The 25,496-nt window shown below is 40.5% G+C and overlaps 1 long non-coding RNA gene across 1 annotated transcript; it reads left to right on the top strand.

Moving 5' to 3' along the window:
• The first annotated feature begins 20,469 nt into the window (after window positions 1-20,469).
• On the top strand, window positions 20,470-21,651 carry LOC121999994. Its single transcript, XR_006116881.1, has 4 exons — window positions 20,470-21,053; window positions 21,137-21,201; window positions 21,302-21,386; window positions 21,614-21,651. It is a non-coding gene; the product is annotated as an uncharacterized LOC121999994 (long non-coding RNA).
• The last annotated feature ends 3,845 nt before the right edge of the window (window positions 21,652-25,496 follow it).

The raw sequence follows: 25,496 nt of genomic DNA, 5'->3' as shown, positions 1-25,496 counted from the left end.
ATTCCGGTATGCATTAAGCATGACGATCAGATATCAGTCAGATCTAGGTGAAGGTCACTGGATAATAGTCAAGAATATTCTTAAGTACTTGAGAAGAACTCAAGATTATTTCTTGATCTTTGGAGGCAATGAAGAGCTTGTTGTAAAGGGTTACAGATCTTGCTGTAAAGGGTTACAACTGTTGCTGTAAAGGGTTGCAGTGGTGCAAGCTTCCAAATTGATAAGGACAATTCTAGATCACAGTAAGACATGTATTTTAATAAATGGTGGTCTTAGGTATTGGATACTACAACGATTCTATCTCATTCATGGGATCATCGATATATGAGATATGAGGATATGCAGAGAATCAAACAATGCTAATATTACGGATCCTTTGACCAAGGCTTTGGCACCAAGGAAGCATGATGGTCACACTAGGTCAATGGATATTAGATATTTCAGTGATTGACACTAGTGACATAAGGAGATTGTTAGTGTAAGCCCTAAGAAGCAATCAAGAGTTGATTGACTTAGGATATTTTGTATCATATTTCGTTATTTCATTAGAAGGTAAATGTTATGGTTATTATATTTACTTCAGTTCAGTGCCGAATGAATAAATATAATAATGTCCTAGAGTAGAAGGTTCTAATCTATAATATATCAATTGGTTGAATTGATAGTGAGATATTGTAAAGAACACTATGCTAAACTATTCCTAGTCAAACATTAATATACAAGGACAATATTAATGCGTTAAAACTAGCATGTAGGTCGATGAATGACTTAATCTCACAAGTCATGGATATGAGATATTAGGTTGATACATGGGTATATATTAGAAAATATATATTGAATTGGCACGCTATGAGATGTTTCATGGATCATTATATGAGTGTCATAAACATTCTCATGTGACTATTAGTATGAATAGTCCTTAGACCTGGGTCACTACAGTTCCCTACATAAGGAGTTGTGTACTTTGGTATCGTCAAACGTCACCCGTAACAGGTGTTGGTTGATCCTAAAAAGATCATACCGGCTCCACTGTACAAAAATTTTGTACAAGTATCGAACCTTTCCTAAACAACGTATTGTGTTCTTTAGAAATTAAATTAGGAATCACAAACGGAACTTAACATTATTGATTCCAAATTTAACTTATCTGTTCTTAATAGTTTAGATTTGGATCGCAAACGATGCTTAACATTATTGATCCAAATCCACCTTTGTTTTAAATTCAATTAAATATTAATTTCCAAAATTGGCTTCCAGGACTGCATAGCGAGGCACTAGTCATTCTTGGGTATGGGATCATCCACCACCGCCTAGATAAAGCCTTTTAAGAAAAGTTAATATTTAATTTCCTTATATAACTCTAGGTTTAACCAAAAAGAACAACCGAATCAAAAATTCGAAAAACAAAAAAAAACACAAACTCGAATCACAAATTCGAAACTCTAGAATCATATGTCTCTTGTGTTTGGAATTCATACAAAGAAAAACTAGCATGATGCGGAAAACAATTACTAGTTATACATTTTTTTTGTATACTAATAACCTCGAGATCTTCTACCGTATTCCTCGCCTACTCTTGGACGTCGTGTGGGCGACGATCCTCCAAGATGAACACCACCCAAATGCTCCTCCTTCTTCTCTAATATTCGACCACCACCACCACCAACGAAAAAGAGAGCAAGGAGAAAGGAAAAGGGAGAGGGCCAACCACAAGAGAGAGCACAAGCAATAGAATAAGAATTGATACATCATGAGGCATCTCCTCCCCTTCTTTTATAATACTTGGCCAAGGCAAATAAGGAAAGATTTTTTACAAAAATTAAAATCTTCCTCTTGTTTTCCTTTTGTCCTTCTAATTTCCTTTTCTCCTTTTAATTGATTGAAAGGCCGACCTTGCTTGGGCACCAAGCAAGGGTGGCCGACCCTTAAAAAAAGAAAAAAATATTTTGTAAAAAATTTTATAAGCAAAGAAGGAAAAGTTCTTATAAAATTTTACAAGCTCTCTTTTAATTTCCTAATGTGATGTTTAAAAAAGGAAAGTTCTAAAAATTAAAACCAAGTTCTAAAAATTAAAACCAAGTTTTAAAATTTAAAACATCTCTTCTAAAATTTTCTTTTTTATCATGGTTACAAAAAAAAGAAAGTTTCAAATTTAAAACTCTCTTTTTAAAACCATGTGGACGGTTAAAAAAGGAAAGTTTTAAAACTTTTAAAACTTTCTTTCAAACCATGTGACCTAATTCAAATAAGGAAAGTTTTATAATTTAAAATCTCACTTTTAAAACTTGTAGATATCTACAAAGAGAAGATTTTAAAAATTCAAAACACCCTTCATACTTTGAATTATGTGGCCGGCCCCCTTCTTGCTTGGGCACCAAGCAAGTGGTCGACCCTTTTGAGGAGGAAGTGGCCGGCCCCATGGCTTGGTCACCAAGCCATGGGCTGACCCCCTTTTGGACACCAATATGGGCTTTTCATGAGTAGATATAAGGCATTAATGAGGCTACGACAGGGACCTAGAGGAGAAATTGGTTTTGCCCTCCCGACGAGCTTGAGTATCTTGTGTTCGCCCCGAACACACAACTCAAGTTCATCAATAATAACTCATTCCACTAGAGAGTTATTATTGCACTACCGCAACAATCCCAAATTACATTATGGGTTCCTTCTTATCATGAGTGTGTTAATCTCCCTGTGTTTAAGATATCGGATGCCCACTAATTAATTTAGTTACTGACAACTCATTTTAATTAATGTCTTAGTTCAAGAGTAGTGTCACTCAACCTTATCGTCATGTCAGACTAAGTCCACCTGCAGGGTTTAACATGACAATCCTTATGAACTCCTCTTGGGGACATTATCAACCTAGATTACTAGGACACAGTTTCCTTCTATAATCAACAACACACACTATAAGTAATATCATTTCCCAACTTATCGGGCCTTTTAATTTATCGAATTAAATCTCACCCTTTGATAAGTCAAAGAAATAAATATTACATATATGTGTTAGTCATTATATTAGGATTAAGAGCACACACTTCCATAATAACCGATGTCTTGTTCTTTTATTTAGTCAGTATAAAAAGAAACTGCCTCAATAGTCCTACTCAATACACTCTAAGTGTACTAGTGTAATTATATAGTTAAGATAAACTAATACCTAATTACACTACGACAGTTCTGATGGTTTGTTCCTTTCCATCTCAGTCGTGAGCTACTATTTATAATTTATAAGAAACTGATAACATGATCTTCTGTGTGTGACACCACACACCATGTTATCTACAATATAAATTAATTGAACAACTACACTTAGCACATAAATGTAGACATTTTTGACCAATGTGATTCTTTATTTTAAAATAAATGTTTACAAAAGCTAGGCTTTTTGTATACACTCTAACAATCTCCCACTTATACTAAAAGACTAAGCTGCCATATCTGCTGTCATACATCTGATTCCTATCCCTCCATATGCTGATCAAAAGCTTTCACCAGAAGGGCCTTAGTGAATGGATCTGCTAGGTTATCTGCTGATGCAATCTTGGCGACAACAACTTCTCCTCGCTTGACGATGTCTCGTAGCAGGTGGTACTTGCGCTCTATATGTTTACTCGCCTTATGGGCTTATGGTTCTTTCAAGTTTGCAACTGCTCTGGTATTATCACAATAAATTGTGATGATTTTGGGCAAACCAGGAATCACATCTAAGTCTATTAGGAAGTTCCTAAGTCATACAGCTTCTTTGACTGCCTCAGAGGCAGCCACATACTCAGCTTCCATGGTTGAGTCTGAAACGCATTTCTGCTTAACACTCCTCCATGCAATGGCTCCACCTCCTAAAGTAAACACATAGCCTGATGTAGACTTACTATTGTCCCTATCTGATTAGAAGACTGAATCCGTGTAACTCACATGGAGTAAATCATCTGCTTGGTAAAATAGCATATAATCTCTAGTCCTTCTCAGGTACTTCAATATATGCTTTACAATAGTCCAATGTCCTTGTCCAGGGTTACTTTGATATCTGCTAACCATGCCCACGGCAAAATAGATATCCGATCTCGTACACAGCATTGCATACATTAGGCTTCCCATAGCCGAAGCATAAGGAACTACCTTCATGTCCTCTATCTCTTTTGATGTCTTCGGAGACATCTCTTTAGATAAAGCTACTCCATGCCTAAAAGGTAAGAAATCTTTCTTGGAGTTTTGCATGCTAAAATGAGCAAGGATTGTATCATATATGAAGCTTGAGATACGCACAACATCCTTTTCTTGCGATCCCTTATGACTTTGATCGCAAGAATGTGTGCACATTCTCTTAAGTCCTTCATATCGAATTGTTTGAACAACCATACTCTTACGTCTGATAATACCTTGACATTGTTGCCAATTAACAAAATGTCATCTACATATAGTACAAGAAATATCACCACGTTTCCGTTACACTTCTTGTATACACAAAACTCATCCGGACACTGAATAAATCCATATGACTGGATTACTTCATTAAACCGGATGTTCCAAGATTTTGAAGCTTGCTTCAGTCCATAAATAGACCGATTGAGCTTGCACACTAGATGCTCTTTGCCTTTTTTAATGAACCCCTCTGGTTGCTTCATATGGATGTTTTCTTCAAGACTTCCGTTAGGGAAAGCTGTCTTGACATCCATTTGCCAAACCTCATAATCCATATGAGCAACAATGGATAAGAGTATCCGGATAGACTTAAGCATAGCTACTGGTGAAAAGGTCTTCTCATAATCGATTCCCTCTTTCTGAGTGTACACTTTCGCAACAAGCCTTGCTTTGAAGGTTTCTACCTTCCCGTCTGTCCCTCTTTTCCTTTTGTAGATCCACTTGCATCCAACGGCTTTTATACCATTTGATGGTTCTATAAGCTCCCAGACCTTATTAAAATACATATATTCTATTTCATAATTCATCGCCTTTTGCCAAGATACTGCATCTTTATCTTGGAGTGATTCGTCATCCGTCCGGGGATCAGATTCATGTTTACCCGGGATCAAGTCCGAAGATTCTCCCAAAAATATGAATCTCTCAGGTTTCCTAACAACCCTCCCACTACGACGAGACATTGTCTGTAACTGTGCATCATTTGTAGCACGTGCTACAGTTTCTTGTGATACTTCTGTTGGGTTTTTCGGGCCGCGAAAATCACTTTTTTGCGTCGAGGAAACCTCGAAACCCCCATGCCACCGGATCCGTGCGAAGTAAAATAAAACAAAATTCGAGTACGAGTTTACTAAAGCCTAGATCTACACTAGGAGAAGAAAGTTACCCTCGATGCGAAGCCCTTCGCATATCCCGCTCTTCCAAGTGATGCCGGATCTCGAGGTTGTCAAGTGTACAACCCTCTAGAAGTATCCACACGAACAAATAGGTGGAGAAAACTAAACAAAGGTGTGCTAGCACCCTTGATCAGTCACGGCAAGGAGGAGGAGAGGGAGAGAAGAAATCTTGAGAGGAAGAAGAAGGAAGTTACTCACCAAAATGAAAACTCTCAATAACCATAAGTGGTCGGCCAAAAATAAAGCTTTTAAACATCCATGGGATACCAAGAGTCACAACTCTTGGTCTCCCTCATAGGGTGGCATACACATATGCTAGCCTTAATGATGTGGTACATCATTATTGGCCCACTCTTTGCCAACTCACCAATGAGGTGGCAAATGGTCAAGTCAAACTTGACCCTTCATCTTCCTCTCAAGTCAAGTAAAACTTAACTTCATTACTCCTATGGTTGATTAAATCCAACCATTTGATTCAAGATAATTTAATATAATGAATCTAATTCATTTAATTAAATTGATTCAATGAGTCATAATCTAAATTAGACTCATTGAATACATGAATCAAATTGAGTCCAACTCAATTAGTGCAATTCGGATTACTCTTAATCCAATTTGATTCATCATATGAATCTAATCCTCTTGGTTCATCATATGAACCTAATCTCCATCTAATTGTCCTTTGTGTGTGACCCTATAGGTTCTTATAACGTTGGCAATGCTCCTAAACCCATTTGGAAGCATAAGTAATGAGCGGTATCTAGCAACACATCATTACAACCCAAGTTATAAGAATGTTGAGATCCAACATCACCTTGTGACTACTAATTGTGACTCCTCACAAAATATGACATTGTCCTTCTATCCTAGACATCTAGATTGATCAATGTGAGGCATAGACCGTGTCATCCTCTAATCAATCTAAATCTTGAACTCCAAGTAGACTCACTAAATCAAATGAGCTCAATATCTCATATTGACTCATTTGGGCATGGCCATGCACTTCGTGGTCTCACTCTATCAAGAATATCGATGTCACTCCCGCCATATAGGATGGATAGATCCCATCTACATCACTCACATCCCTCCGCATAATTTGTTACATACCCAGTAATCGCCTTTATAGTCCACCCAGTTACGGGTGACGTTTGACGAAACCAAAGTACATAACTCCTTATGTAGGGAACCATGGTGACTTCAGGTCTAAGGACTAGTAGTCATACTAATAGTCACATGAGAAAGTATATGACACTCATATAACGATCCATGATACTTTCTCATGGCGGGTCATTCAGTATACATTCTCCAATGCATACCCATGTGTCAACTTGATATCTCTATATCCATGACTTGTGAGATCAAGTCATCGAGTTGACCTACATGCTAGTCTTATTTCATTAACATTGTCCCTGAATGTTAATACTCAACTAGGAATGATTAAGAGTAGTGTTCCCTATATCATCTCACTATCGATTCAACCAATCGATTGATATAGGTAAGAACCTTCTACTCAAGGACGCTATTATACTTAGTTTATTTGGCACCAATACAAGTAAGTATAATAACCAAAAACAAATGCCTTTATTTATATAAGAATATGATACAACAAGTCCATAATACAATCATCAAATGATTGGCTCTAGGGCTCTAACTAACAATCTCCCACTGGCACTAGTGCCAATCAGTGTAGGCTCTAAGCCCTAATGACCTAGTGTGACCATCATGTTTCCTCTGTGCCAAAGCCTTGGTCAAGGGATCTGTGATATTAGCCTCTGTAGGTACTCTACAAATCTTCACATCTCCTCTCTCGATGATATCTCGAATGAGATGGAAGCGTCGTAGTATGTGTTTGGTCCGTTGGTGTGAGCGAGGTTCCTTAGCTTGTGCTATAGCTCCATTGTTGTTACAATAGAGCTTAATAGGGTCAGCGATACTAGGAACCAAACCAAGTTCAGTGATGAACTTGTGGATCCAAACTGCCTCCTTTGCTGCCTCTGATGCAGCAATGTACTCGGCCTCTGTCGTAGAATCAGCGACTGTGTCCTGCTTCGAACTCTTCCAGCTCACAACACCACCATTAATGCAAAACACGAACCCTGACTGCGATCGATAATCATCATGATCGGTCTGGAAGCTAGCATCACTGTAACCCTTTACAGCTAGCTCATCATTGCCTCTATATATCAAGAAATATTCTTTAGTCCTTCTTAAGTACTTAAGAATATTCTTGACTTCTATCTAGTGACTTTCACCTGGATCTGACTGATATCTGCTCGTCATGCTCAAAGCATACGAGACATCAGGACGAGTACATAGCATGGCGTACATGATAGATCCTATGGCTGAGGCATAAGGGATCTAATCCATGCGGTCTCTCTCCTTTCTAGAAGAGGGACCTTGAGTCTTCGAAAGACTCACGCCAAGTGATATCGGCAGAAATCCCTTCTTGGAGTTCTGCATGGCAAACCGAAGGAGTACCTTGTCAATATATGTACTCTAACTTAGGCCAAGCAATCTCTTAGATCTATCTCTATAGATCTGTATGCCTATAATGCGAGATGCTTCACCTAAGTCTTTCATTGAGAAACATGTCCCTAGCCAAGTCTTGACAGACTGCAGTAAAGGGATGTCTTTCCCAATGAGTAGTATGTCATCCACATACAATATGAGGAAGACAACTATATCCCCTACAACCTTCTTGTAGACACAAGGTTCATCTTCATTCTTGATGAAACCAAACTACTTGATTGCATCATCAAATCGAAGATTCCAGCTCCGAGAAGCTTGCTTTAGTCCATAAATGGACCTATGCAGCTTGCATACTCTGCTAGTATGTTGTGGATCTACAAAACCCTCAGGTTGTGTCATGTACACATCCTCGAGCAGGTTTCCATTCAGAAACGCAGTTTTGACATCCATTTGTCATATCTCATAGTCATGGTATGCTGCAATAGCAAGCATGATCCGAATGAACTTAAACATCGCTATTGGAGAAAAAGTTTCATCATAGTCAATACCATGAATTTGCTTGAAACCTTTAGCTACCAAGCGACCCTTATAGATAAGTCCATCCATGTCAGTCTTTCTTTTAAAGACACACTTACACCCAATTGGTTTTACCCCTTCAGGTGGATCAACCAAAGTTCATACTTGGTTGGTGTACATGGATTTCATCTCAGATCTCATGGCCTCTATGTTAGAGTGTATACTGAAAGCCTAAGCTTTTGTAAACATTTATTTTGAATAAAGAATCACATTTGGTCAAACTATCTACATTTGTTTGTAGTTGTTCAATTAATTTATATTGTAGATAACATAGTATGTGGTGTCATATACAAAAGATAATGTTATCAGTACCTTATAAATTATAAACAGTAGCTCACGACCAAAATGGAAAGGAACAAACCATTGGAAGGTCGTGTTAGGACCAAAAGTAGCTAGAGGGGGGGGGGGAATAGCTCGTCGCGTTCGCTCGGTGCTCGGCGTTGCTCGTTTCTTCAAGAATATGCAGCGAAAAATACAGAAACAAATACGACAACGCTAACACGGTTGGTTTACTTGGTATCCACCTCACAAGAGGTGACTAGTCCAAGGATCCACACCACGCACGCACCCTCCACTATGAAAACACTCCTTTTCGGTAACTACCAAGGGCGGAGAAGCCCTACAAGACTCTCAGTACAAGAAGAAATGAAAGGGAAACCAAATACAAGCGCAAAGCTTACAATGAGTACAGAAAACCCTAACCCTAGCTTCTCTTCTTGCCTTTGATCCGCCTCTTGACTTGGAAAGCTTCCAAGATCCTTCAAGAACTGGCGATCTGATCTTTGAGAGCGCTGTGGAGGAGCTGGCGAGAGATCTGAGAAGAGCTCGCGAAGCCATGCCGCAGCTATAAACAACGCCAGCGGTCGGATCCGATCGATTGAATGTTCCCAATCGATCGGGAGGCTTTGATCGATCCACGGATCGATCGAGCGCTTATCGAAAGCGCTGGATCGATCCACGGATCGATCCGGCGCTTATCGCGAAGGGTGTCCCAATCGATCCATTGATCGATTGGGACCTCTGAATCGATCCACGGATCGACTGCGCCCGGGGGTCCAGTGCGGATCGATCCAGCGATCGATCAGACCGGATCGATCCATCGATCGATCCGGCGACGATTTTGTCCAAAACCAAGTCCCAAACCTCCCAAACCAACATCCGGTCAACCTTGACTGTTGGTATGTCATGCCTAGCATCTAGTCACTCCCTTGAACTGCTAGGACTCCCTTACCAAGTGTCCGATCCTTTGACCCACTTGGACTTTTCTCTGTGCCAAGTATCCGCAACCTTTGACCTACTTGGACTTTTCTTTCATGCCAAGTATCCGATCAATCCTTTGACCTACTTGGACTTCCCACCGGATGTCCGATCATCCTTGATCCATCTGGATTTTCCTGCTCGGCTTCACTCACCAGGACTTTCACCTAGCTTCACTTACTAGGGTTTTCCATCTGCCTAGCTTCACTCACTAGGACTTTCACCTGGCTTCACTCACCAGGATTTCCATCTGCCTAGCTTCACTCACTAGGACTTTCACCTGGCTTCACTCACCAGGATTTTCCATCTGCCTAGCTTCACTCACTAGGACTTCCATCTGCCTGGCTTCACTCACCAGGACTTTCATACTGCCTAGCTTCACTCACTAGGTCTTTCATTTTTCCAAACATCCCAGTTAGGACTTCCCAGTCAAGTATCCAGTCAACCTTGACCTACTTGACTCTTCTTCAATCAATATCTTATTGTCAAACATCTAAACCCAAACCAAGACTCAGCTTGGTTACCCAGGTGAACCTTGACCTGAGGGATATTGCACCAATAATCTCCCCCTTTTTGATGTTTGACAATACCACAATAACACTTACAATCCCATATGTAAGTTAGGCTAATCCCATAGCCTTCTTCTTCATGCCACTAGGTAATGAAAGCATAAATTAAGCTCTTCATTCTCCCCCTAAGAGGGAAAACTCCCTCTAGGTAATGAAAGCCTAACTTACTCCCTTTCCTGAGTCCTTTCATTCCCCCCTATGACCTTCCCATAGGTAATGAAGGCCTAAGCTTAACCATACATTCTCCCCCTATTGGCACACATCAACCCATCGTTGGACACACATCAACCTATGCTCCAATTCTGGGCACACTTCAACAAATCCATTTGTTGAAGACTCTCCCCCTGAAGAGTTGCTCATCGTTGTTCACAACATCACTCGTTGTGATCAACACGATAATGAAATCCCATACCCGCCATTATCACCTTAACTTCTCCCTCAATGTTGACAAATACCCAACCTTGAGCATTTTCAACCACTTGAGTGTCCACTTGAAATAATGAGGATATCCACTCCCCATTTCTCCCCATTTCAAGATTAAATGCTCAACCTTGAGCAAGTTCACAACAGAAGGTTAACCAACTTCCAAGGTTCATGAAAAATAATTTTTCATGTCTTTAAAGAGTCCCTCCCCCTAAAGACATGGTGGTAACTTCTGTCATTGCACCAACAATGACTTGGAATTCCTAAACTTTTAGGAAACCCAAATTTTAGAAGTTTTGAGGTTCAAATATTCAAAATTTGAAACAACCTCAACCTAAACTTCTACTTAGTCTTCGTTAGCCAATCCATCTTTGTTTTCAACATGAAAACACCCTTTGTATGTATACAAATGTATTTAAGGGGTTTGGAATGGTTACCTAGACTCAAAGAGGTTCAAAGATGCTGAAATCAAGCCTTCCCAGCCAAAATCAGCAACTTGGATCGATTGAAGTTGGGTTCCAATCGATTGAACCTTGCTGAATCGATCCACCGATCGATTCAGACTCCCTGGATCGATCGGCTGATCGATCCAGCGAGCTTCTGCTCGCGGGAATTGCCGTTTGAATCGATCCATGGATCGATTCAGGAACTCCAATCGATCCATGGATCGATCGGAGCTCTGATAGTTGCTGAAATTCCATTTCAGTCAACTTCAGAAACCCCTAGAAAATTCTACAAAAATCCAAAAATTATGAAATTTCGTGTAGACATTATTTAGGGCATACTTAATCATGGAAAAATAGCTTTCTATGAAAATACATCATATTTTCAAAGATTGACACAAACTTGCAAAAACTTTAGTGTTTTTCTTCAAGTTTGTGTCTAACTATTCAATGGTGATTACTATCAAAAGATAGCCTTCACCAAGGTTTTCCAAAAACATTTTAAAAACATTTTCAAAACCAATATCCCATCACATTCCTTGGGCTTAATGCACATGACTTGTACATTAGCTTTCCCAATGATGGGAAAACACATAACTATGTGTTTTGATGAACCTAAAACTCAAAAGAATGCACTAAATCAACATCTTGAGTTTTGTTCATCTTCCTAACATCTCACTTGTATCTATTGTGGACAAAACACATACAAGTCATCTTAGAGGTCTTTGTGAGATGTAAAATTTGGTTTTGCCCTATTCTAGGGATCATGCATATCTATCTAGGCATTTTAGAGATATTAGACATCCACCCAGGATGTCACTTGTCAATAAGTGTCGTTAAATGCCATTCGTCCTTAATTACAAGGAATTAAACTTAATGCATGATTATGTTATGGCATACATCAAAAGAAAATAATTTTCAAAAGAAAATATCCTATTACTACATGATGTATGAATGTCATGACATGGTATTTTTGGATTTTTCATAATAAAACATGAATGAAAAACTAGACATGATGTCATGGCATATTATGGGCAAACAATCATGGCAAGATTTAGCATAAATAAAATATACCTAGATTAACTATCTAAGTATCCTTAAAGTCTTAGCTAAACTTACACCTTAAACCTAGATTGCCCTAAAATGCTACAAGAGAATGCCAAAGCCTAAATTTGGCATTTCTAATTTCCTTGATTTAATGTATGCCAATTGAAAATAAACATGTCCTCAAATGTTGGCATATTCCATTTTTCCTCAAGAGTAGCACTTTTAAATTTAAGGCCCGGATTGCCTTAAATTGCCTAAGAACATACCAAAATCCCAACTTGATAGTTCTTATGAATTTCCCAATATGTGCCATTTAAGATTAAAATCAATTCTTCCACCATTAGGCACATTTTTACTCTTTCAAGGAGTAATCAATAGGTCCATTTCATTTTCAAAGGTTAACTAAAACCTTGAAAATGCTCCTTGAGTGTCAATTTCCTCAAAGTTGGGTTAACTACCCTTCTAATCAGAGTTGACACTCTCTAACCCATCTATGGGGTAGAGAAGATGCTCCTAGGAACCCAACACCTATTGGTGCTCCTTGGATGCTCTAGGTACTCACTAGGGATAACTTCCCTAGATACCTTCCTAGTGACCTTGTTGGGCTTCTTAGAAGCCTTGGTCACATTTTCTAGGTCAACTCTAGGGATAACCTCCCTTGTGACCTTGTTTGTGACTTTCTTAGACTTCTTAGAAGTCTTAGTCACATTTATTGCAAAAATACTCTTAGGGATGACTTCCCTAGTATTCTTGGCTTGACCACTAGACCTAGGGTTTGTTCCATAACTATATGGAACTCTATGGTAAGAGGGCACATCCTTCTTAGCCTTTGGTTTGTATCCCAAACCTCTATGGCCATTGGATGGCTTTTGTACCCCTAAACCTAGGTTATGCTCATTTTGCCCTAATAGGATATTTTCCATCCTTTTTAGGGTCTTTTCCATTTTATCAAGTCTTGACCTCAAGACTTGATTTTCTCTCACTAAGTCCTTAGTATTTGACCCATGAGCATTTTTGTTTCTAGGCTTGTATCTAAAATCCTTAGAGTTTTCGTCTAGATTTTTACCTACAATCCTAGCCTTAGGTGTAGTAGTTTTAGCATGAAAAGTTATATGTTTTTCTTTAACGCTATCATGCTTTCTATTTTCATGGTAAATAGCATTAAAATGATAGAAATTTGACCTAGCATGCTTTTTACCATTTTGTAAGGGAATAGGCTCAATGAAAGTTACCTTCCTTTTTACCTTAGAGGCTCCCCCTTGACTAGAGCTTCCTCCATGAGCCTTGACCACCTTCTTCCCCTTAGGGCATTGACTTCGGTAATGCCCCTTTAGATTGCAAGAGAAGCACACGATGTGCTCCTTGCTCTTCTTTGTTCCGGGGATGGTCTCCTTGGGCTTCTCCTTGCCCTTTTGTGCCACTTGGCCCTTCTTCTTGGCCAATTTAGGGCATTTGCTCTTGTAGTGCCCACTTTCCCTACACTCAAAACATATTATATGATTTTTATTTTTAATTGAAACATTTATACCTTCTTGTATAGGGATGGCACTTGCTCCTCCATTTGATATTTCTTGAATTTCGGAGGTGGCACTATCTTCTTCTTCTTCACTTGACCCGGATGTAGAAGCTTCTCCTTCTTCTTGATCCGGCGTCACCAAGAATTGCTCCCCCTCAATCCTAGAGGTGGAGGCTTCATCATTTTGAACGTGAAACAAGGAGTATGCTCCCTCCTTGTTCCCTTCGTTGCATTCCCTTGAGGATGAAGCTTCTTGGATTTCCTCTTCTTCGGAGGTTGAGCATCTCTCAACCTCGGAGTCCTCCTCTTGGTCTTGATCCAATGAGTCGCCCTCTTTGGATTCTCCTTGATTTGATACAGTGGAGGGGATCTCATGAATTCTTGCCAATTTGCTCCAAAGCTCCTTGGCATCTTCAAACTCTCCAATTTGTTCCAAGATGTTGCTTGGCAATAAATTGACCAAAAGCTTGGTCACTTTGTCATTGGCCTCACATCTTTGGATTTGGTCTTTGCTCCACTTGCTCCTTTTGAGTACTTTGCCCTTGGAATTTGTGGGAGCTTCAAAACCTTCCATGAGAGCAAACCATTGCTCTATCTCCATCATAAGAAAATTTTCGATTCTTGATTTCCAAGAATCGAAGCTTGTAGATGAATATGGTGGAGCCACCCTTGTGTCAAATCCAAGTCCATCTTGGAATTGCATCTTGAAGTTGAGCTTGATAAAGTCTTGAACTTGAAGAATTTGCTTCAACTTCTTCACCCTCTAGCTTTTCTTGTTATGCTTGACCCTTCCGGCGATGATTCCGGTGAAGAGCGGCCTCGCTCTGATACCACTTGTTAGGACCAAAAGTAGCTAGAGGGGGGGGGGGTGAATAGCTCGTCGCGTTCGCTCGGTGCTCGGCGTTGCTCGTTTCTTCAAGAATATGCAGCGGAAAATACAGAAACAAATATGACAACGCTAACACGGTTGGTTTACTTGGTATCCACCTCACAAGAGGTGACTAGTCCAAGGATCCACACCACGCACGCACCCTCCACTATGAAAACACTCCTTTTCGGTAACTACCGAGGGCGGAGAAGCCCTACAAGACTCTCAGTACAAGAAGAAATGAAAGGGAAACCAAATACAAGCGCAAAGCTTACAATGAGTACAGAAAACCCTAACCCTAGCTTCTCTTCTTGCCTTTGATCCGCCTCTTGACTTGGAAAGCTTCCAAGATCCTTCAAGAACTGGCGATCTGATCTTTGAGAGCTGGCGAGGAGTCTGGAGTGAATCGGAGAAGCGTCCGCAGCCATCACACGCATGCGGCTATAAGCGATGCCAGCGGTCGGATCCCGATCGATTCGAATGTTTCCAATCGATCGGAGGCTTTGGATCGATCCACGGATCGATCCGACCTGTTCGCGGGAACTCACCGGATCGATCCACGGATCGATCCACGGTATCGCTAGCAGCAGCGTCCCAATCGATCCATCGATCGATTGGGACCTCTGATCGATCCACGGATCGATCCGGAGGCTCTCTGTCCAGAAGTGCGGATCGATCCACCGATCGATCCAGAGCTGGATCGATCCATCGATCGATCCAGCACTTGATTTTTGTCCAAAACCAAGTCCCAAACCTCCCAAACCAACATCCGGTCAACCTTGACCTGTTGGTATGTCATGCCTAGCATCTAGTCACTCCCTTGAACTGCTAGGACTCCCTTACCAAGTGTCCGGTCGATCCCTTTGACCCACTTGGACTTTTCTCTGTGCCAAGTATCCGGTCAATCCCTTTGACCTACTTGGACTTTTCTTTCATGCCAAGTATCCAGTCAATCCTTTGACCTACTTGGACCAGATGTCCGATCATCCTTGATCCATCTGGATTTTCCCTTGCCTGGCTTCACTCACCAGGACTTTCACCTAGCTTCACTTACTAGGGTTTTCCATCTGCCTAGCTTCACTCACTAGGACTTTCACCTGGCTTCACTCACCAGGATTTCCATCTGCCTAGCTTCACTCACTAGGACTTTCACCTGGCTTCACTCACCAGGATTTTCCATCTGCCTAGCTTCACTCACTAGGACTTCCATCTGCCTGGCTTCACTCACCAGGACTTTCATACTGCCTAGCTTCACTCACTAGGTCTTTCATTTTGCCTAACATCCCAGTTAGGACTTCCCAGTCAAGTATCCAGTCAACCTTGACCTACTTGACTCTTCTTCAATCAATATCTTATTATCAAACATCTAAACCCAAACCAAGACTCAGCTTGGTTACCCAGGTCAACCTTGACCTGAGGGATATTGCACCAACAGGTCGTAATGTAATTAGGTATTAGTTTATCTTAACTATATAATTACACTAGTACACTTAGAGTGTATTGAATAGGACCATCAGAGGTCGTTTTCTTTTATACTGACTTTATAAAGGAACAAGACCTCAGTTATTATGAAAGTGTGTGCTCTTAATCCTAATATAATAACAAGCACATATATTTGATATTTATTTCTTTAATTTATCAATGGGTGAGATTTAGTTCGATAAATCAATAAGCTCGATAAGTTGGGAAATGATATCACTTATAGTGTGTGTTGTTGATTATAGAAGGAAACTATGTCCTAGTGATTTAGGTTGATAATGTCCCCAAGAGGAGCTCATAAGGATTGTCATGTTAAACCCTGCAAGTGGACTTAGTCTGACATGACGATAAGGTTGAGTGGTACTACTCTTAGACTAAGATATTAATTAAATGAGTTGTCAGTAACTCACTTAATTAGTGGACATTCGACATCTTAAACACAGGGAGACTAACACACTCATAATAAGAAGGAGCCCAAAAATGTAATTTGGGATTGGTGCGGTAGTTCAATAATAGTTCTCTAGTGGAATGAATTATTATTGATAAAATTAAGTTGTGTGTTCGGGGCGAACACGGGATGCTTAATTTTATCGGGAGATCAAAACCAATTCCTCCTCTCAGTCCCTATCGTAGCCTCTTATTTATAGAGTACTATACCCACCTATACCCACCTTCATACCCATGTTGTATGGGTCGGCCAAGCTAGCTTGAGGACCAAGCTAGGGCCGGCCAAACCTTGATCCATGGGTGGCCGACCCTAGCTTTAACCCAAGCTTAGGTGGCCGGCCCTATTAAATTAGAAAAGAATTTTAATTTTAAAATTTTCTTATGTGGAAGATATAATTTATTGGAGAGATTAAAAATTAAAATATCTCTTTTAAGTTTCTACAAAAGATTAAGAAAAGAGATTAAATCTCTTTCCTTATTTGTAAATTGAAAGGATATTTTATTTTTCTTCTTTATAAATTATTCACATGTTGAAAAATTAAAATTATAGAAATTTCTTTTTATCAACCATGAAGGGATTTTAAAGGGAAATTTTATTATTTAAAATTTTCGGAGATAAATAAGGAATTTTAATTGTATGATTGAAAATTGTCTTATTTGTTCTTCCATGAGGTGGTCGGCCATGACATGGGTAATTAGGAAATTTTATTTAATTTTTCTTAATTAATTCATGCCAAGGAAAGTTAAGGAAATTTTATTATAATTAAATTTCCTTATTTGCCAAAGCTAAGGATTATAAAAGAGGGGGTTTTGGGTGCCTTCAAGGTGAACAACCTCTATTATTTTTCTCCCTCTTTTCTTCCTTGGTGTGGCCGGCTCTTCCCTTTCTCTTCTCTCCATCCTTGTGGCCGAAACTCTATTCTCTCTTGGAGATGAAGTGGTGGCCGGATCCTAGCTTGGTGAAGAAGGAGAGAAAGCTTGCATCCCTTGGAGCTTAATTGGTGGAAAAAGATCTTCATCCTTTGGAAGTCTTGCTTGGCCGAAACTTGAAGGAAGAAGAAGAAGGTGCTAGGTGGTCCTCGTCTCAGAAGATTATTGCCCACACAACGTTGGAGATTAGAAGAGGAATACGGTAGAAGATCAAGAGGTCATTATCTACTAAGTAAGGTATAACTAATATTGTTTTCCGCATCATGTTAGTTTTATCTCCATGTAAAAATACCAAATACAAGAGGCATGCGATTCTAGTTTTTTGAATTAGTTTTCAAAATTGTGTTCTTTTGTTTTTTCTTTTCCTTATGATTTGATTGTTCTTAGAGGTTAACCTAGGGTTACTATAGGAAGGTTAAATATTTAATTTCCTTAAAAGGCTTTGTCTAGTCGGTGGTGGTTGCTCCCATATCCAAGAAGGTCATGTGCCTCACCATGCAGTACTGGAAGCCGATTTTGGAAATTGATATTTAATTGTCTTCGTGACCTAGGTGATTTGGATTGAACGTGTTAAGTTCCGCAGGAGATCCAAGTCTAAACCTAAAAGAACAAATAAATTAAACTTAGGATCAAACGTGTTAAGTTTCGCAGGCGATCCAAGTTTAATTTAAAAGAACACATGGTAGCTAGGAAAAGGTTCAGACCTTTGTACAAAATTTTTGTACAATGGAACCGTTAGGTTTTTCGAGTAGCAACCAACACTCTAGCCATTTCTCGAAATCTGGTCTCATCACAGCTTCCTGATAGGTGGTAGGCTCATCCTCTATGAGCACAACATCATCATGGTCAGACAAGAGAAATGAGTATCTCTTAGGATGACGACGTACCCTATCAGACATGCAAAGAGGTATGTCTACTCGAACTGGTTGTTGTTCCTCAACTCCTTGTGGAACAACATCATCCACAACACTTTATGGTTCCAGTTCAACTTCCATCGAGGCTTCAGTGCTATAGTCCGCATCTTGAACTTCTTCAAGATCGAACGTACTCCCACTAGTCTTTCTAGAAACAAAGTCCCTTTCTAGAAAGACCCCAATCTTTGCCACAACTACCTTGTGCTGACTGGGAATGTAGAAGTAATATCCCTTAGTTTCCTTGGGATATCCAATAAAGTAGCACTTGTCGAATTTGAGTCCTAATTTGTCTGAGACTTGACGTCTAACGTAAGCCTCACAACCCCAAATCCTCATAAAAGACACCTGGGCATCTCTCCCAGTCCATATCCTATATGGTGTCTTTATCACGGCCTTGGTAGAACTCGGTTGAGTATAAAAGCTACCGTGTCTAGAGCATAGTCCCAAATAAATGTAGGAAGATATGTGTGACTCATCATAGACCGTACCATATCTAATAAAGTACGGTTTCTCCTTTCGGATACACCATTCCACTGTGGTGTTCCAGGAGGAGTGAGTTGGGATAGAATCCCACACTCAGCTAGATAGTCACGAAACTCATGGCTAAGGTATTCTCCACCTCGATCTGATCGAAGTATTTTAATACTCTTGCCAAGCTGATTTTGTACTTCATTCTTGAATTCTTTGAACTTTTCAAAGGATTCAGACTTATTTGTCATCAAGTACACATAACCATATCTACTGAAGTCATCAGTAAATGTGATGAAGTATCTATAACTGCCTCTAGCAGCGACATTGAAAGGGCCACATACATCACTATGTATAAGACCTAACAAGTCAGTCGCTCTCTCACTGTGCCCACTAAAGGGAGTCTTGGTCATCTTGCCTAGTAGGCATGACTCGCACGTCTCATAAGATTTAAAATCAAATGAGTCCAGCAAACCATCCTTATGGAGCTGGGATAAACACTTGTCATTTATATGACCTAAGCGACAGTGCCAGAGATAGGTGTGGTTCATGTCATTTGACTTGAACCTCTTGGTATTTATGTTATAGATAGGGCTTTCAAGGTCTAGATTGTAGAGTCCGTTCATCAGAGGTGCACTACAATAGAACATATCTTTTGAATAAACTGAACAACATTTGTCCTTTATTATAAAAGAGAAACATTTCTTGTCCAAACAAGAAACTGAAATTATGTTCTTAGTTAAAGCAGGCACATAACAACATTCATCTAATTCTAATACAAGCCCAGAGGGAAGAGATAGATGATAAGTCCTTATAGCAACAGCAGCAACCCGTGCTCCATTGCCTACGCGTAGGTCCACCTCGCCCTTTGCCAATGCCCTGCTATTTCTCAGCGCCTGCACATTAGTACAAATATGAGAAGCACATCCGGTATCTAATACCCATGATGAAGAAATAGATAGATTGACTTCTATAACATATATACCTGAAGTGGAAATCTCACTTCACTTCTTCTTAAGATCTTCCAGGTACACCTTGCAGTTCCTCTTCCAGTGCCCGGTCTGACCGTAGTGGAAGCAGGTATCATCCTTGGCGACCCCTCCTTTAGGCTTCAGTGCCTTGCCTTTGCCCTTAGCTTGGGACTTTCCTTTGCCTTTGGGCTTGCCCTTGCCCTTGTGTTTCTGAACCATCAGAACAGAGTGGGGCTTAACCTTCTTAAGGTTCAACTCAGCAGTTCTTAATATACTAAGCAACTCGGGCAGTGACTTGTCAATTTCGTTCATGTTGTAGTTTAGAACGAATTGACTATAGCTATCCGGTAAGGATTGCAAGATCATGTCAGTGGCCAGCTCTTGGCCAAGCGGGAATCCCAACCTCTATAAGTTTTCTATGTACCCAATCATTTTGAGTACATATGGGCCTACGGGAGCCCTATCTGACATCTTGCACTGAAATAGTGCCCTTCAGATCTCAAATCTCTCGTGTCGCGCTTGTCCTTGATACAGTTGACGAACATGTTCAACCATTGTAAAATACTGAAAATAAGCGAATATTAATAAGGGAATTTTTTGGAATTTTTGGAAATTTTTCGAGAATTTTTCGGAGCTCGTACGGATGAGTTAACGGGGATAAAAATGGGGCCCGGGAAAAGCCTGTTTAGGCTACCCATTTAAGCGAGGAAATGTCTATTTTTATATTTCTTTTTCCTTTTTCTTTTTTCTTTATTTCTTCTCTTCCTCGCCGAAAACCCGCACGCCCTCTTCCCTTCTCCTCTCACGCCGAAGCCCTCTCCCCTTGCCCTAACCGGCGCCACGGCGGTTCCTTCTCCTTCCACGCATACAAGCCGAAGCCCTAGTGCCAATTCCTCTTCTTCCTCCTTCCTCGCGACGCCCTATCTCCACTGTCGCCGGCGATGCAGACGCCTTCTCTGTTTGTCTCCGCCGTTGAGATCGGGAACACACCGACGCTGCTCGCCTCTGCCCTAGCGCAAGCAGCCTAACCTCTCCGATCTCCTCACGCGCGCCGTCGTCGTTCCAACACCAGTCGATCGCCGGCCACCCCTTACTGTGTCGTGCCCTAGATTTTAGGTTCACAGTCATCGCCGACCTATCTCCTGCTAATTCCTCTTCTCTGTGAAGTCGAGCCACCGCCTAGTGACGCTCCTCCTCAGCCCTAGCCGACCGCCATTGTGCGCTGTCTTGTTGACCGTCGCCAATTCCCTGGTGCTACCGTGCCCTAGATTGGGTTCCCAATCATCTTGTTCATTGCCGCACCTCTGCACGGTACCGACGCCGCTGCCCTAGTGCCCTCTGCCTTGATCAAATCCACGGTGAGGTTTAGTTTGGTTGGAAATTCTGTAGGTTCAAGGATTTTGATTATTTGCTGTTTTGGTTTGTTTCGTTTTTGTTTCAGCAACAATCAATTTGTGCTAGTAGCCACAGTTCTGGTGTGGATCAACAAGCACGGCTACGAGTTGGGTAAGGAAAATTAGGTATTGCTGATTTTATGATGTCCTCATCTTAATTGGACAGTGGGAAAGAATTTCTAATGGGATTTGTTGTGGTTTCCTTGATCCAGCAATTTATTTTGTTGCTAGTGGTGACAAGTCGATCTCCAGTTGTGCTGTTGACAGAAGCTTTAGAGTTGTACAGATTTAAATTGGGTAAGATACTTAATTGAGTTTGTTTGGATAGGTTTGATTCATTATATAGTTGGTGGTTCATGTGTAGTTACGTCGACTTGTGGTTAAGTTAGGAATGGAACCCTAAGCTTTGGATTAGGGATAGTTAACTGTGATTAACTATTTAATTAGGGTTCCTGGAGAAAAATAATTTGGTTTAGCTATTTTGCTTATAATTAAATTTAGCTAAACTATACGGTTTATTACAGGACTTTGATTCGAGACGAGTATCTCGATTGTCGGATTGGACCATTTCGATTGGAGGCGGGTACTTCTGATTTTATGTCGTTTGATATACATAGTAGTGATTTTAACAAATTGCAATAATTATGTTTCTCATTTGTTTCGGTTAGTCACTACCCAATACTTATTACATGCTTGGTTGATTGTTTGTTTTGCATCTCATGTATTCCTTACCTGCTTATACATGCTTATAGGGGGTAGTGACATACCATGCTTCACCATGTTCAGGACCTAGGTTGTATACCTTATCTGATCTGTGTACCGTTGTTTGATTCATTGACTTATGGTGCACCTTATGTATGTATATGGATTAGTTCAGGATATTTTGTGGTTGTTGACATGCACCATTTGCATGATTGTATGCTGTGCGATAGTCTGCTCCATTATTGTTGAGCACATCGCAAGTTACATGGATCTGCACACACCACCACTCATGGGTTAGTGGTCGATTTAGGCAGAGTGTGTTGCAGCAGGGACTTTGTTTGGCTCCGTTGGTCCGCTCATGGGTAGTGTGACACTACATGAAATGTCCTCCCGTCCATCGTGTCGGGAGTTGAGGCATCAAGCCCCCATTTATGATTTAGGGTAGGAGGATAGGTGTATTGACAAGATCCCGTCCACTCGGTCATCGGGAGCGTGACGACGAGTGCACGGTTGTCACACTACCCACCTCACCTGTGTGAGATGATTGACTAGCGTCGGGGGTGACCGTGCATCATTGGCATCATATGCATGATGTATTTATTGCTTGTGTTTGTGTTTCCTGCATATATTGCATATTGTTTGAATACCTATGTTTGACATCAGATTTCTATACCACTCGGTTGTTTGTCCTTATCATAGTCTGGTTAGATTTCTCTCCTATTTACTTCAGTTGCATTTTTATCTTTCTTATATCAGGAGACTGTATGCATGATTAGTGCTAGGTGTTATTTCCCTACTTTGTATATCAGTTGTATCTGGTGAGTGTTGGACTCACCCCGCCTCCATTGTTGTTATTTTTTCAGGTTGATGCTGTCAGGAGAGAGTTCCAGTTGCTGGTACCCTGCAGACCACGAGGACTTGTTGACTTTTTGTTTTTAGTTTTTCTTCTTATTTGACTATGTTTAGACTTGGTTTGTTTGATACTTGGATATTGTATGGATTCTTATGATTGATGAATTTTCGTATGGTTTGGATTTGTTCTACTACATGCCTGCCTGGACGGCAGAAGAGGTGAGTTTGTCGGATTTGTGTTTTATGGGTGTAGTGGAGTAGGGTTGTTTTCGAGTCATGGTATTACTGTTTTGTTTACTTATTATATAAACTGCGTGGATGTTTGTGTGGTTGTATTTTATTATTGTTTTTATTCCAGCCGCATGTGGCTGAGGTATATGAGGATGTAGAAAAGTTTCAGATTGTCCGCCGTACAGGGGAGATGCTGCCAAAATTTCTTCGGACAGGAACTCCTCCGGGGCGTGACAACCATATCGTAAGCGCCCATCAACTCGTGTTGCTTCTGAAGCTCAGAGTTCATGGTCGCGAGCATTAGACAGGACACATCTAATGCGTCATCTTGATGATTCTTGTAAGCATCTCGGTCAGCTCGCGTGGCAGTGACAGGAGGAGCCTCCGGAATGGGCTGCTCCAGAGCGTACAGTTTACATTCTTGGGTGAGAACTATTCTCAAGTTCCTATACCAGTCCAGGAAATTTGCTCCGTTGAGCTTGTCCTTCTCAAGGACAAAACGCAGGGAGAAAGAGTTCGTATTCGACGTCATGGTTATCTACAATAGAAAAATGCAGAAAATAAATATTATATTCTTTTAAATCATAGGCCTTTAACTAAATGATGCTCCCACTGAATTCTATAATTCATGTGGGACAAGATCCACATCATACTAACCCTTGAGTTAGCTTTGGCTAATACGCCCAAGGTTTTGTATGATCGGTAGGTAACGATTTACCAATTAAATCTCTATACAACTCTTGTTTATAGGATCATTATCCACAGTTATATTAAAACTTGAGTTAGTTTTGGCTAATACGCCCAAGAATTAATATAAATGTGATTTATGTCCTATCTTTCCAACCGTTTGAAGAATGCCTACAGTTAAATTCAATTTAACTAGTTGTACTCAATCAAATTGCGTCTCTACTCACCCATGCATTGATAGGCGGGACCAAGATTGTCCCTCCGTACCCTACCAAGATAATATGTGTTGCTCTGCTTTGGTAGATTCAACAACACATGTGATCGAGGTAGTAATAGGTATCACGGCACGGTAGGCATTTGAGTTGACGCGATTGAGATCTAATCTAATCGAGAGGGTGCATCTTGTACACGATTTAGATCTAATCTTATCGTTAGGCACTAATTAATTACTAATTATGCATCACATACACACAAGCAATTAATTAAATTATTTGTGATTAGTCATGGCCCTACTACGATCTCCTCAAGCCAATGAGAAGATCGGATGGTCAACCTAAGGTCAACAGCTTCTCAAGTTCCTCCCTTTGACCACCTTGTGTTGCTCGCGCCCTCCTCGTAACTCCGTCTCGAGTGGACCTTCCACCACTCCAATTTTGTACATTACAATTTTGAAACTCGAGTTACATTCGAGTCTAAACTAATTTACAATAAGAATATAAAATAGAGAAAGGCACAACGTGCAGGTCACGAATCAAATATACAACACGCACATCACATGACAGCACACAGGCCGTATTATGAATTACAACACAAATATTCCAATCAAATTGGGTCTTTTTGGGCCATGACCATCACAAATTATAAATAATTCTAAATTATATAATTTCCATAATTTTCTGTAATTATAATACTATTTTTTACAATTTTTATGAGGAAAAATTCCCAGCGATCCCGATTAGCGATTTTCGGGCGCAATCGCGGAACGAATCCCCTTGCGGGGCCAGGGGCAGCGCCCCTACCCACGATCTAACCATCGCGAGTGTTCCTTAGCGATCCTACAGCTCCTTAGTCCGCTGTCCCAAAAGGATTTGGGGCGAAACCTTGGCATTTTGGAAAAATCTTCTCGGTAGTCGAAGCCTACAAGTGTCTAAACACTTGTGCTTCGCTTCTATGAGAAAATTACTCATAAAAACCATAAAAAAAACCTAAATTTACAGAAAATCACAGAACCTACATTTTTCATAAAAATGTAAACTAAACTCATACAAGACTTCGCACGTGGCTCTGATACCACTGTTGGATTTTTCGAGTCGCTAAAACCGCTTTTTCGCATCGCGGAAACCCCGAAACCCCCATGCCACCGGATCCGTACGAAGTAAAATAAAACAAAATTCGAGTACGAGTTTACTAAAGCCTAGATCTACACTAGGAGAAGAAAGTTACCCTCGATGCGAAGCCCTTCGCGTATCCCGCTCTTCCAAGTGATGTCGGATCTCGAGGTTGTCAAGTGTACAATCCTCTAGAAGTATCCACACGAACAAATAGGTGGAGAAAACTAAACAAAGGTGTGCTAGCACCCTTGATCAGTCATGGCAAGGAGGAGGAGAGGGAGAGAAGAAATCTTGAGAGGAAGAAGAAGGAAGTTACTCACCAAAATGAAAACTCTCAAGAACCATAAGTGGCCGGCCAAAAATAAAGCTTTTAAACCTCCATGGGATACCAAGAGTCACAACTCTTGGTCTCCCTCATGAGGTGGCATACACATATGCTAGCCTTGATGATGTGGTACATCATTATTGGCCCACTCTTTGCCAACTCACCAATGAGGTGGCAAATGGTCAAGTCAAATTTGACCCTTCATCTTCCTCTCAAGTCAAGTCAAACTTGACTTCATTACTCCCATGGTTGATTAAATCCAACCATTTGATTCAAGCC

This window comes from Zingiber officinale, chromosome 7A (assembly GCF_018446385.1).
Source record: "Zingiber officinale cultivar Zhangliang chromosome 7A, Zo_v1.1, whole genome shotgun sequence".
Classification (NCBI taxonomy): domain Eukaryota; kingdom Viridiplantae; phylum Streptophyta; class Magnoliopsida; order Zingiberales; family Zingiberaceae; genus Zingiber; species Zingiber officinale.
Note: the sequence above shows the minus strand (reverse complement) of the source record. Positions and strands in the feature narration are given on the sequence as shown.